Source organism: Hydractinia symbiolongicarpus, chromosome 1, assembly GCF_029227915.1.
Source record: "Hydractinia symbiolongicarpus strain clone_291-10 chromosome 1, HSymV2.1, whole genome shotgun sequence".
Classification (NCBI taxonomy): Eukaryota; Metazoa; Cnidaria; class Hydrozoa; order Anthoathecata; family Hydractiniidae; genus Hydractinia; species Hydractinia symbiolongicarpus.
In genome coordinates this window covers 29,892,013-29,905,765 of record NC_079875.1, presented here as the reverse complement: position 1 = coordinate 29,905,765, position 13,753 = coordinate 29,892,013, and the positions used below count along the sequence as shown (strand labels likewise).

The window sequence follows — 13,753 nt, the reverse complement described above, 5'->3', positions numbered from 1 at the left end:
TAAAGTACAACTATCCTGTATCAGTACAAAAAATCACAAATATATGAGACACTCGTCTCTTTTAAATGCATCGTTTATCAATTTTACGTCTAAAGTATAAAAACTTGAAACGAGGTTGTTGACCCTAAAGTACAATTATCCTGTATCAGTACAAAAAATCGCAAATATATGAGACACTCGTCTCTTTTAAATGCCTCGTTTATCAGTTTTACATCTAAAGTATAAAAACTTGAAAGGAGGTTGTTGACCCTAAAGTACAACTATCCTGTATCAGTACAAAAAATGACAAATATATGAGACACTCGTCTCTTTTAAATGCCTCGTTTATCAATTTTACGTCTAACGTATAAAAACTTGAAACGAGGTTGTTGACCCTAAAGTACAATTATCCTGTATCAATATAAAAAATCGTAAATATATGAGACACTCGTCTCTTTTAAATGCCTCGTTTATCAATTTTACGTCTAAAATATAGAAAGTTGAAACGAGGTTGTTGACCCTAAACTACAATTATGCTGTATCAATACAAAAAATCGCAAATATATGAGACACTCGTCTCGTTTTGATGCCTCGTTTATCAATTTTATGTCTAAAATATAAAAACTTGAAACGAGGTTGTTGACCCTAAAGTACAACTATCCTGTATCAGTACAAAAAAATCACAAATATATGAGACACTCGTCTCTTTTAAATGCCTCGTTTATCTATTTTACGTCTAAAGTATAAAAACTTGAAACGAGGTTGTTGACCCTAAAGTTTAACTATCCTGTATCAGTACAAAAAATCACAAATATATGAGACACTCGTCTCTTTTAAATGCCTCGTTTATCAATTTTACGTCTAAAGTATAAAAACTTGAAACGAGGTTGTTGACCCTAAAGTACAATTATCCTGTATCAGTACAAAAAATCACAAATATATGAGACACTCGTCTCTTTTAAATGCCTCGTTTATCAATTTTACGTCTAAAATATAAAACTTGAAACGAGGTTGTTGACCCTAAAGTACAATTATCCTGCATTAATACAAAAAATCGCATATATGAGACACTTGTCTCTTTTTAATGCCTTGTTTATCAATTTTACGGCTAAAATATAAGAACTTAAAACAAGGTTAATCACCCTAAAGTACAATTATTCTGTATCATTACAAAAAATCGCAAGTATATGAGACACTCGTCTCATTTAAATGCCGCGTTTATCAATTTTGCGGCTAAAGTATAAGAACTTGAAACGAGGTGTTGACCCTAAAGTACAATTATCCTGTATCAATATAAAAAATCGCAAATATATGAGACACTCGTCTCTTTTAAGTGCCTCGTTTATCAATTTTACGTCTAAAATATAGAAACTTGAAACGAGGTTGTTGACCCTAAAGTACAATTATCCTGTATCAATACAAAAAATCGCAAATATATGAGACACTCGTCTCGTTTTGATGCCTCGTTTATCAATTTTACGTCTAAAATATAAAAACTTGAAACGAGGTTGTTGACCCTAAAGTACAACTATCCTGTATCAGTACAAAAAATCACAAATATATGAGACACTCGTCTCTTTCAAATGCCTCGTTTATCAATTTTACGTCTAAAGTATAAAAACTTGAAACGAGGTTGTTGACCCAAAAGTACAATTATCCTGTATCAATATAAAAAATCGCAAATATATGAGACACTCGTCTCTTTTAAGTGCCTCGTTTATCAATTTTACGTCTAAAATATAGAAACTTGAAACGAGGTTGTTGACCCTAAAGTACAACTATCCTGTATCAGTACAAAAAATCACAAATATATGAGACACTCGTCTTTTTTAAATGCCTCGTTTATCAATTTTACGTCTAAAGTATAAAAACTTGAAACGAGGTTGTTGACCCTAAAGTACAATTATCCTGCATCAATACAAAAAATCGCAAATATATTTGACACTCGTCTCTTTTAAATGCCTCGTTTATCAATTTTACGTCTAAAATATAAAATCTGGAAACGAGGTTGTTGACCCTAAAGTACAATTATCCTGTATTGATACAAATAATCGCAAATATAAGAGACACTCGTCTATTTTAAGTGCCTCGTTTATCAATTTTTCGTCTAAAATCTAAAAACTTGAAACGAGGTTGTTGACCCTAAAGTACAATTATCCTGCATCAGTACAAAAAATCACAAATATATGAGACATTCGTCTCTTTTAAATGCCTCGTTTATCCATTTTACGTCTAAAATATAAAAACTTGAAACGAGGTTGTTGACCCCAAAGTATCCTCCTGCATCAGTACAAAAAATCACAAATATATGAGACACTCGTCTCTTTTAAATGCCTCGTTTATCAATTTTACGTCTTAAGTATAAAAACTTGAAAAGAGGTTGTTGACCCTAAAGTACAATTATCCTGTATCAAAATAAAAAATCACAAATGTATGAGACACTCGTCTCTTTTAAATGCCTCGTTTATCAATTTTACGTCTAAAATCTAAAAACTTGAAACGAGGTTGTTGACCCTAAAGTACAATTATCCTGCATCAGTACAAAAAATCACAAATATATGAGACACTCGTCTCTTTTAAGTGCCTCGTTCATCAATCCTACGTCTAAAATATAAAAACTTGAAACGAGGTTGTTGACCCTAAAGTACAATTATTCTGCATTAATACAAAAAATTGCATATATGAGACACTCGTCTCTTTTGAATGCCTCGTTTATCAAATTTAATCCTGTATCAAAACAAAAAATCGCAAATATATGAGACACTCGTCTCGTTTTGATGCCTCGTTTATCAATTTTTCGTCTAAAATCTAAAAACTTGAAACGAGGTTGTTGACCCTAAAGTACAATTATCCTGTATCAGTACAAAAAATCACAAATAAATGAGACACTCGTCTCTTTTAAATGCCTCGTTTATCAATTTTACGTCTAAAATATAAAAACTTGAAACGAGGTTGTTGACCCTAAAGTACAAATATCCTGTATCAATACAAAAATCGCAAATATATGAGACACTCGTCTCTTTTAAGTGCCTCGTTTATCAATCCTACGTCTAAAATCTAAAAACTTGAAACGAGGTTGTTGACCCTAAAGTACAATTATCCTGTATTGATACAAATAATCGCAAATATAAGAGACACTCGTCTATTTTAAGTGCCTCGTTTATCAATTTTTCGTCTAAAATCTAAAAACTTGAAACGAGGTTGTTGACCCTAAAGTACAATTATCCTGCATCAGTACAAAAAATCACAAATATATGAGACATTCGTCTCTTTTAAATGCCTCGTTTATCAAATTTACGGCTAAAATATAAAATCTGGAAACGAGGTTGTTGACCCTAAAGTACAATTATCCTGTATTGATACAAATAATCGCAAATATAAGAGACACTCGTCTATTTTAAGTGCCTCGTTTATCAATTTTTCGTCTAAAATCTAAAAACTTGAAACGAGGTTGTTGACCCTAAAGTACAATTATCCTGCATCAGTACAAAAAATCACAAATATATGAGACACTCGTCTCTTTTAAATGCCTCGTTTATCAATTTTACGTCTAAAGTATAAAAACTTGAAACGAGGTTGTTGACCCTAAAGTACAACTATCCTGTATCAGTACAAAAAATCACAAATATATGAGACACTCGTCTCTTTCAAATGCCTCGTTTATCAATTTTACGTCTAAAGTATAAAAACTTGAAACGAGGTTGTTGACCCAAAAGTACAATTATCCTGTATCAATATAAAAAATCGCAAATATATGAGACACTCGTCTCTTTTAAGTGCCTCGTTTATCAATTTTACGTCTAAAATATAGAAACTTGAAACGAGGTTGTTGACCCTAAAGTACAACTATCCTGTATCAGTACAAAAAATCACAAATATATGAGACACTCGTCTTTTTTAAATGCCTCGTTTATCAATTTTACGTCTAAAGTATAAAAACTTGAAACGAGGTTGTTGACCCAAAAGTACAATTATCCTGTATCAATATAAAAAATCGCAAATATATGAGACACTCGTCTCTTTTAAGTGCCTCGTTTATCAATTTTACGTCTAAAATATAGAAACTTGAAACGAGGTTGTTGACCCTAAAGTACAATTATCCTGTATTGATACAAATAATCGCAAATATAAGAGACACTCGTCTATTTTAAGTGCCTCGTTTATCAATTTTTCGTCTAAAATCTAAAAACTTGAAACGAGGTTGTTGACCCTAAAGTACAATTATCCTGCATCAGTACAAAAAATCACAAATATATGAGACATTCGTCTCTTTTAAATGCCTCGTTTATCAAATTTACGGCTAAAATATAAAATCTGGAAACGAGGTTGTTGACCCTAAAGTACAATTATCCTGTATTGATACAAATAATCGCAATTATAAGAGACACTCGTCTACTTTAAGTGCCTCGTTTATCAATTTTTCGTCTAAAATCTAAAAACTTGAAACGAGGTTGTTGACCCTAAAGTACAATTATCCTGCATCAGTACAAAAAATCACAAATATATGAGACACTCGTCTCTTTTAAATGCCTCGTTTATCAATTTTACGTCTAAAGTATAAAAACTTGAAACGAGGTTGTTGACCCTAAAGTACAACTATCCTGTATCAGTACAAAAAATCACAAATATATGAGACACTCGTCTCTTTCAAATGCCTCGTTTATCAATTTTACGTCTAAAGTATAAAAACTTGAAACGAGGTTGTTGACCCAAAAGTACAATTATCCTGTATCAATATAAAAAATCGCAAATATATGAGACACTCGTCTCTTTTAAGTGCCTCGTTTATCAATTTTACGTCTAAAATATAGAAACTTGAAACGAGGTTGTTGACCCTAAAGTACAACTATCCTGTATCAGTACAAAAAATCACAAATATATGAGACACTCGTCTTTTTTAAATGCCTCGTTTATCAATTTTACGTCTAAAGTATAAAAACTTGAAACGAGGTTGTTGACCCTAAAGTACAATTATCCTGCATCAATACAAAAAATCGCAAATATATTTGACACTCGTCTCTTTTAAATGCCTCGTTTATCAATTTTACGTCTAAAATATAAAATCTGGAAACGAGGTTGTTGACCCTAAAGTACAATTATCCTGTATTGATACAAATAATCGCAAATATAAGAGACACTCGTCTATTTTAAGTGCCTCGTTTATCAATTTTTCGTCTAAAATCTAAAAACTTGAAACGAGGTTGTTGACCCTAAAGTACAATTATCCTGCATCAGTACAAAAAATCACAAATATATGAGACATTCGTCTCTTTTAAATGCCTCGTTTATCCATTTTACGTCTAAAATATAAAAACTTGAAACGAGGTTGTTGACCCCAAAGTATCCTCCTGCATCAGTACAAAAAATCACAAATATATGAGACACTCGTCTCTTTTAAATGCCTCGTTTATCAATTTTACGTCTTAAGTATAAAAACTTGAAACGAGGTTGTTGACCCTAAAGTACAATTATCCTGTATCAAAATAAAAAATCACAAATGTATGAGACACTCGTCTCTTTTAAATGCCTCGTTTATCAATTTTACGTCTAAAATCTAAAAACTTGAAACGAGGTTGTTGACCCTAAAGTACAATTATCCTGTATCAAAATAAAAAATCACAAATGTATGAGACACTCGTCTCTTTTAAATGCCTCGTTTATCAATTTTACGTCTAAAATCTAAAAACTTGAAACGAGGTTATTGACTCTAAAGTACAATTATCCTGCATCAGTACAAAAAATCACAAATATATGAGACACTCGTCTCTTTTAAGTGCCTCGTTCATCAATCCTACGTCTAAAATATAAAAACTTGAAACGAGGTTGTTGACCCTAAAGTACAATTATTCTGCATTAATACAAAAAATCGCATATATGAGACACTCGTCTCTTTTGAATGCCTCGTTTATCAAATTTAATCCTGTATCAATACAAAAAATCGCAAATATATGAGACACTCGTCTCGTTTTGATGCCTCGTTTATCAATTTTTCGTCTAAAATCTAAAAACTTGAAACGAGGTTGTTGACCCTAAACTACAATTATGCTGTATCAATACAAAAAATCGCAAATATATGAGACACTCGTCTCGTTTTGATGCCTCGTTTATCAATTTTATGTCTAAAATATAAAAACTTGAAACGAGGTTGTTGACCCTAAAGTACAACTATCCTGTATCAGTACAAAAAAATCACAAATATATGAGACACTCGTCTCTTTTAAATGCCTCGTTTATCTATTTTACGTCTAAAGTATAAAAACTTGAAACGAGGTTGTTGACCCTAAAGTTTAACTATCCTGTATCAGTACAAAAAATCACAAATATATGAGACACTCGTCTCTTTTAAATGCCTCGTTTATCAATTTTACGTCTAAAGTATAAAAACTTGAAACGAGGTTGTTGACCCTAAAGTACAATTATCCTGTATCAGTACAAAAAATCACAAATATATGAGACACTCGTCTCTTTTAAATGCCTCGTTTATCAATTTTACGTCTAAAATATAAAACTTGAAACGAGGTTGTTGACCCTAAAGTACAATTATCCTGCATTAATACAAAAAATCGCATATATGAGACACTCGTCTCTTTTTAATGCCTTGTTTATCAATTTTACGGCTAAAATATAAGAACTTGAAACAAGGTTAATCACCCTAAAGTACAATTATTCTGTATCATTACAAAAAATCGCAAGTATATGAGACACTCGTCTCATTTAAATGCCGCGTTTATCAATTTTGCGGCTAAAGTATAAGAACTTGAAACGAGGTGTTGACCCTAAAGTACAATTATCCTGTATCAATATAAAAAATCGCAAATATATGAGACACTCGTCTCTTTTAAGTGCCTCGTTTATCAATTTTACGTCTAAAATATAGAAACTTGAAACGAGGTTGTTGACCCTAAAGTACAATTATCCTGTATCAATACAAAAAATCGCAAATATATGAGACACTCGTCTCGTTTTGATGCCTCGTTTATCAATTTTACGTCTAAAATATAAAAACTTGAAACGAGGTTGTTGACCCTAAAGTACAACTATCCTGTATCAGTACAAAAAATCACAAATATATGAGACACTCGTCTCTTTCAAATGCCTCGTTTATCAATTTTACGTCTAAAGTATAAAAACTTGAAACGAGGTTGTTGACCCAAAAGTACAATTATCCTGTATCAATATAAAAAATCGCAAATATATGAGACACTCGTCTCTTTTAAGTGCCTCGTTTATCAATTTTACGTCTAAAATATAGAAACTTGAAACGAGGTTGTTGACCCTAAAGTACAACTATCCTGTATCAGTACAAAAAATCACAAATATATGAGACACTCGTCTTTTTTAAATGCCTCGTTTATCAATTTTACGTCTAAAGTATAAAAACTTGAAACGAGGTTGTTGACCCTAAAGTACAATTATCCTGCATCAATACAAAAAATCGCAAATATATTTGACACTCGTCTCTTTTAAATGCCTCGTTTATCAATTTTACGTCTAAAATATAAAATCTGGAAACGAGGTTGTTGACCCTAAAGTACAATTATCCTGTATTGATACAAATAATCGCAAATATAAGAGACACTCGTCTATTTTAAGTGCCTCGTTTATCAATTTTTCGTCTAAAATCTAAAAACTTGAAACGAGGTTGTTGACCCTAAAGTACAATTATCCTGCATCAGTACAAAAAATCACAAATATATGAGACATTCGTCTCTTTTAAATGCCTCGTTTATCCATTTTACGTCTAAAATATAAAAACTTGAAACGAGGTTGTTGACCCCAAAGTATCCTCCTGCATCAGTACAAAAAATCACAAATATATGAGACACTCGTCTCTTTTAAATGCCTCGTTTATCAATTTTACGTCTTAAGTATAAAAACTTGAAACGAGGTTGTTGACCCTAAAGTACAATTATCCTGTATCAAAATAAAAAATCACAAATGTATGAGACACTCGTCTCTTTTAAATGCCTCGTTTATCAATTTTACGTCTAAAATCTAAAAACTTGAAACGAGGTTGTTGACCCTAAAGTACAATTATCCTGCATCAGTACAAAAAATCACAAATATATGAGACACTCGTCTCTTTTAAGTGCCTCGTTCATCAATCCTACGTCTAAAATATAAAAACTTGAAACGAGGTTGTTGACCCTAAAGTACAATTATTCTGCATTAATACAAAAAATCGCATATATGAGACACTCGTCTCTTTTGAATGCCTCGTTTATCAAATTTAATCCTGTATCAATACAAAAAATCGCAAATATATGAGACACTCGTCTCGTTTTGATGCCTCGTTTATCAATTTTTCGTCTAAAATCTAAAAACTTGAAACGAGGTTGTTGACCCTAAAGTACAATTATCCTGTATCAGTACAAAAAATCTCAAATAAATGAGACACTCGTCTCTTTTAAATGCCTCGTTTATCAATTTTACGTCTAAAATATAAAAACTTGAAACGAGGTTGTTGACCCTAAAGTACAAATATCTTGTATCAATACAAAAATCGCAAATATATGAGACACTCGTCTCTTTTAAGTGCCTCGTTTATCAATCCTACGTCTAAAATCTAAAAACTTGAAACGAGGTTGTTGACCCTAAAGTACAATTATCCTGTATTGATACAAATAATCGCAAATATAAGAGACACTCGTCTATTTTAAGTGCCTCGTTTATCAATTTTTCGTCTAAAATCTAAAAACTTGAAACGAGGTTGTTGACCCTAAAGTACAATTATCCTGCATCAGTACAAAAAATCACAAATATATGAGACATTCGTCTCTTTTAAATGCCTCGTTTATCAAATTTACGGCTAAAATATAAAATCTGGAAACGAGGTTGTTGACCCTAAAGTACAATTATCCTGTATTGATACAAATAATCGCAAATATAAGAGACACTCGTCTATTTTAAGTGCCTCGTTTATCAATTTTTCGTCTAAAATCTAAAAACTTGAAACGAGGTTGTTGACCCTAAAGTACAATTATCCTGCATCAGTACAAAAAATCACAAATATATGAGACATTCGTCTCTTTTAAATGCCTCGTTTATCCATTTTACGTCTAAAATATAAAAACTTGAAACGAGGTTGTTGACCCCAAAGTATCCTCCTGCATCAGTACAAAAAATCACAAATATATGAGACACTCGTCTCTTTTAAATGCCTCGTTTATAAATTTTACGTCTAAAATATAAAAACTTGAAACGAGGTTGTTGACCCTAAAGTACAATTATCCTGTATCAAAACAAAAAATCGCAAATATATGAGACACTCGTCTCTTTTAAATGCCTCGTTTATCAATGTTACGTCTAAAATATAAAAACTTGAAACGAGGTTGTTGACCCTAAAGTACAATTATCCTGTATTGATACAAATAATCGCAAATATATGAGACATTCGTCTCTCTTAATTGCCTCGTTTATCAATCCTACGTCAAAAATATAAAAACTTGAAACGAGGTAGTTGACCCTAAAGTACAATTATTCTGCATTAATACAAAAAATCGCATTTATGAGACACTCGTCTCTTTTGAATGCCTCGTTTATCAAATTTACGGCTAAAATATAAAGTCTGGAAACGAGGTTGTTGACCCTAAAGTACAATTATCCTGTATTGATACAAATAATCGCAAATATATGAGACACTCGTCTCTTTTAAATGCCTCGTTTATCAATTTTGCGGCTAAAGTATAAGAACTTGAAACGAGGTGTTGACCCTAAAGTACAATTATCCTGTATCAATACAAAAAATCGCAAATATATGAGACACTCGTCTCTTTTAAATGCCTCGTTTATCAATTTTACGTCTAAAATATAAAAACTTGAAACGAGGTTGTTGACCCTAAAGTACAATTATCCTGTATCAATACTAAAAATCGCAAATATATGAGACACTCGTCTCGTTTTGATGCCTCGTTTATCAATTTTTCGTCTAAAATCTAAAAACTTGAAACGAGGTTGTTGACCCTAAACTACAATTATGCTGTATCAATACAAAAAATCGCAAATATATGAGACACTCGTCTCGTTTTGATGCCTCGTTTATCAATTTTATGTCTAAAATATAAAAACTTGAAACGAGGTTGTTGACCCTAAAGTACAACTATCCTGTATCAGTACAAAAAAATCACAAATATATGAGACACTCGTCTCTTTTAAATGCCTCGTTTATCTATTTTACGTCTAAAGTATAAAAACTTGAAACGAGGTTGTTGACCCTAAAGTTTAACTATCCTGTATCAGTACAAAAAATCACAAATATATGAGACACTCGTCTCTTTTAAATGCCTCGTTTATCAATTTTACGTCTAAAGTATAAAAACTTGAAACGAGGTTGTTGACCCTAAAGTACAATTATCCTGTATCAGTACAAAAAATCACAAATATATGAGACACTCGTCTCTTTTAAATGCCTCGTTTATCAATTTTACGTCTAAAATATAAAACTTGAAACGAGGTTGTTGACCCTAAAGTACAATTATCCTGCATTAATACAAAAAATCGCATATATGAGACACTCGTCTCTTTTTAATGCCTTGTTTATCAATTTTACGGCTAAAATATAAGAACTTGAAACAAGGTTAATCACCCTAAAGTACAATTATTCTGTATCATTACAAAAAATCGCAAGTATATGAGACACTCGTCTCATTTAAATGCCGCGTTTATCAATTTTGCGGCTAAAGTATAAGAACTTGAAACGAGGTGTTGACCCTAAAGTACAATTATCCTGTATCAATATAAAAAATCGCAAATATATGAGACACTCGTCTCTTTTAAGTGCCTCGTTTATCAATTTTACGTCTAAAATATAGAAACTTGAAACGAGGTTGTTGACCCTAAAGTACAATTATCCTGTATCAATACAAAAAATCGCAAATATATGAGACACTCGTCTCGTTTTGATGCCTCGTTTATCAATTTTACGTCTAAAATATAAAAACTTGAAACGAGGTTGTTGACCCTAAAGTACAACTATCCTGTATCAGTACAAAAAATCACAAATATATGAGACACTCGTCTCTTTCAAATGCCTCGTTTATCAATTTTACGTCTAAAGTATAAAAACTTGAAACGAGGTTGTTGACCCAAAAGTACAATTATCCTGTATCAATATAAAAAATCGCAAATATATGAGACACTCGTTTCTTTTAAGTGCCTCGTTTATCAATTTTACGTCTAAAATATAGAAACTTGAAACGAGGTTGTTGACCCTAAAGTACAACTATCCTGTATCAGTACAAAAAATCACAAATATATGAGACACTCGTCTTTTTTAAATGCCTCGTTTATCAATTTTACGTCTAAAGTATAAAAACTTGAAACGAGGTTGTTGACCCTAAAGTACAATTATCCTGCATCAATACAAAAAATCGCAAATATATTTGACACTCGTCTCTTTTAAATGCCTCGTTTATCAATTTTACGTCTAAAATATAAAATCTGGAAACGAGGTTGTTGACCCTAAAGTACAATTATTCTGTATCATTACAAAAAATCGCAAGTATATGAGACACTCGTCTCATTTAAATGCCGCGTTTATCAATTTTGCGGCTAAAGTATAAGAACTTGAAACGAGGTGTTGACCCTAAAGTACAATTATCCTGTATCAATATAAAAAATCGCAAATATATGAGACACTCGTCTCTTTTAAGTGCCTCGTTTATCAATTTTACGTCTAAAATATAGAAACTTGAAACGAGGTTGTTGACCCTAAAGTACAATTATCCTGTATCAATACAAAAAATCGCAAATATATGAGACACTCGTCTCGTTTTGATGCCTCGTTTATCAATTTTACGTCTAAAATATAAAAACTTGAAACGAGGTTGTTGACCCTAAAGTACAACTATCCTGTATCAGTACAAAAAATCACAAATATATGAGACACTCGTCTCTTTCAAATGCCTCGTTTATCAATTTTACGTCTAAAGTATAAAAACTTGAAACGAGGTTGTTGACCCAAAAGTACAATTATCCTGTATCAATATAAAAAATCGCAAATATATGAGACACTCGTTTCTTTTAAGTGCCTCGTTTATCAATTTTACGTCTAAAATATAGAAACTTGAAACGAGGTTGTTGACCCTAAAGTACAACTATCCTGTATCAGTACAAAAAATCACAAATATATGAGACACTCGTCTTTTTTAAATGCCTCGTTTATCAATTTTACGTCTAAAGTATAAAAACTTGAAACGAGGTTGTTGACCCTAAAGTACAATTATCCTGCATCAATACAAAAAATCGCAAATATATTTGACACTCGTCTCTTTTAAATGCCTCGTTTATCAATTTTACGTCTAAAATATAAAATCTGGAAACGAGGTTGTTGACCCTAAAGTACAATTATCCTGTATTGATACAAATAATCGCAAATATAAGAGACACTCGTCTATTTTAAGTGCCTCGTTTATCAATTTTTCGTCTAAAATCTAAAAACTTGAAACGAGGTTGTTGACCCTAAAGTACAATTATCCTGCATCAGTACAAAAAATCACAAATATATGAGACATTCGTCTCTTTTAAATGCCTCGTTTATCCATTTTACGTCTAAAATATAAAAACTTGAAACGAGGTTGTTGACCCCAAAGTATCCTCCTGCATCAGTACAAAAAATCACAAATATATGAGACACTCGTCTCTTTTAAATGCCTCGTTTATCAATTTTACGTCTTAAGTATAAAAACTTGAAACGAGGTTGTTGACCCTAAAGTACAATTATCCTGTATCAAAATAAAAAATCACAAATGTATGAGACACTCGTCTCTTTTAAATGCCTCGTTTATCAATTTTACGTCTAAAATCTAAAAACTTGAAACGAGGTTGTTGACCCTAAAGTACAATTATCCTGCATCAGTACAAAAAATCACAAATATATGAGACACTCGTCTCTTTTAAGTGCCTCGTTCATCAATCCTACGTCTAAAATATAAAAACTTGAAACGAGGTTGTTGACCCTAAAGTACAATTATTCTGCATTAATACAAAAAATCGCATATATGAGACACTCGTCTCTTTTGAATGCCTCGTTTATCAAATTTAATCCTGTATCAATACAAAAAATCGCAAATATATGAGACACTCGTCTCGTTTTGATGCCTCGTTTATCAATTTTTCGTCTAAAATCTAAAAACTTGAAACGAGGTTGTTGACCCTAAAGTACAATTATCCTGTATCAGTACAAAAAATCTCAAATAAATGAGACACTCGTCTCTTTTAAATGCCTCGTTTATCAATTTTACGTCTAAAATATAAAAACTTGAAACGAGGTTGTTGACCCTAAAGTACAAATATCTTGTATCAATACAAAAATCGCAAATATATGAGACACTCGTCTCTTTTAAGTGCCTCGTTTATCAATCCTACGTCTAAAATCTAAAAACTTGAAACGAGGTTGTTGACCCTAAAGTACAATTATCCTGTATTGATACAAATAATCGCAAATATAAGAGACACTCGTCTATTTTAAGTGCCTCGTTTATCAATTTTTCGTCTAAAATCTAAAAACTTGAAACGAGGTTGTTGACCCTAAAGTACAATTATCCTGCATCAGTACAAAAAATCACAAATATATGAGACATTCGTCTCTTTTAAATGCCTCGTTTATCAAATTTACGGCTAAAATATAAAATCTGGAAACGAGGTTGTTGACCCTAAAGTACAATTATCCTGTATTGATACAAATAATCGCAAATATAAGAGACACTCGTCTATTTTAAGTGCCTCGTTTATCAATTTTTCGTCTAAAATCTAAAAACTTGAAACGAGGTTGTTG

The 13,753-nt window shown here is 31.7% G+C and overlaps 1 long non-coding RNA gene across 1 annotated transcript; it reads left to right on the top strand.

Moving 5' to 3' along the window:
* The first annotated feature begins 3,482 nt into the window (after nt 1-3,482).
* On the top strand, nt 3,483-9,506 carry LOC130649251 (uncharacterized). The gene is made up of 3 exons (XR_008983026.1): nt 3,483-4,054; nt 4,555-6,870; nt 6,996-9,506. It is a non-coding gene; the product is annotated as an uncharacterized LOC130649251 (long non-coding RNA).
* The last annotated feature ends 4,247 nt before the right edge of the window (nt 9,507-13,753 follow it).